This window comes from Lottia gigantea (genome assembly GCF_000327385.1).
Source record: "Lottia gigantea unplaced genomic scaffold LOTGIsca_2785, whole genome shotgun sequence".
NCBI lineage: Eukaryota > Metazoa > Mollusca > Gastropoda > Lottiidae > Lottia > Lottia gigantea.
In genome coordinates this window covers 1-1716 of record NW_008708893.1, presented here as the reverse complement: position 1 = coordinate 1716, position 1716 = coordinate 1, and positions in this window count along the sequence as shown.

Here is a 1716-nt window from a genome sequence, read left to right as displayed (position 1 = left end):
GGCTCGTTCCATACAATTTATCATCTGCACCTACATCAAAATATTTACAGTTTATAACAATGTCCACACATTTTCACCAATATAAACTAGTGTCCAAAAGAAACGATACCAACTTATTTTCAAAATTGTTTTTTACTAAGTGAATTGTCTTATATGAAAACATGCCAATTCGTATTGCACATCCCAAACACAGCATAGTCGATAAAAATACCGGGAACACGTGATCACTTCCGGGAAAAAACGTAAATTTCGTGAAAGTGACATTTCCCTGTCTAGCATGTTCTGCACGTGCATAAAAACTGTATAAAACGGCTCATCAGACACGTTGATATCACAGCAACAAAAAGAACACAAGATATGCCACTTTTGACAGCCATCGACAGAAAGAGAGCCGTTGGAATGGTCCAACAAGGAGCGACGCACGTCGACGTCGCCAGAAGGTTGGGCTGCGCACGCATCACTATCACCAGGTTGATGCAGCGGTTACGTCAGACAGGTCAGACGTCAGACAGGCCCAGGAGTGGAAGACCACGAGTAACCACGCCCCATGAAGATCGGTACATCCGGGTATTACACCTGAGGAACCGCACCGTAACAGCGACGTCCACGGCGGCTACAGCACTGGGACACAGAATCAGTCGACAGACCGTCTACAGGAGACTACGGCAGTATGGTATCCAGTCACGTCATCCCTACCGCGGACCGCTCCTGACGCCTCGACACCGGAACAACAGACTGATCTGGACCAGGCGAGTTCGACGTTGGCAACGGCAGGACTGGGCACGTGTTATGTTCTCTGATGAGAGCAGATTCCTCATCTTCAAAAACGATGGACGGCAGCTTGTATACTGATGATTTGGTGAACGTTTGGCGCCTAACTTTATCCAACAGGTCCGGTCGTTCGTATGTGGTGACGTCAAAACGAGGCTTGTCGTAATTCGTGGAAACCTGAATGCACAGCGTTATATTGATGACATCCTACGGCCTGTTGTGGTGCCCTTTATTCAGCAACAGCCTCGTGGACTCCTTTTCCAACTTGACAATGCAAGGCCACACACAGCAAGATTGACACAGAACTTCCTTGCCAACGCCAACGTACAGGTTTTGCCATGGCCCGCATGTTCACCGGACATGAATCCCATCGAGCACTTATGGGACCACCTCGATCGGCAAATCCGACTTTGCCGTGTGCCTCCAGTCAACGTCCAGGACTTGGAACGATGTCTCCTCGAGGAATGGCAACGAATCACTCCCAACGTCATCAGACGTTTGACGGCATCAGTCCGTAGGTGTGTTCTGGCATGTATTGATGCTCACGGTGGACATACCCGCTACTGACTTGACTTTGTGATGGTGTGGTGTGACATTTCCCGTTGTTTCTGTGATCAGTGCTCTAACGAAATGTTCTTTTTTCGACCCCACCCATCTTTAAAGGCTTGTCATATTGGTTGTACAGATTTTATTGAAATGAAATTTTTGTACGGATGTTGTGAAAGGATTTCTCAAAAGCATAACACCAATCCTAAACTTCTGCATTGTTTAGTTTTTCTTTTATGTCGTTGCAAACAGGTGGTATCGTTTCTTTTGGACACTAGTTTAGTTAAAATTAGAATTAAAAACATTTTTCAACTTGGTTACTCTCTACTAATGATGCAGGCTGACATGAAAAAAGGAGTTTTAAAGACGAATAAAACAAAGCCCCATGTGCAACAGTCT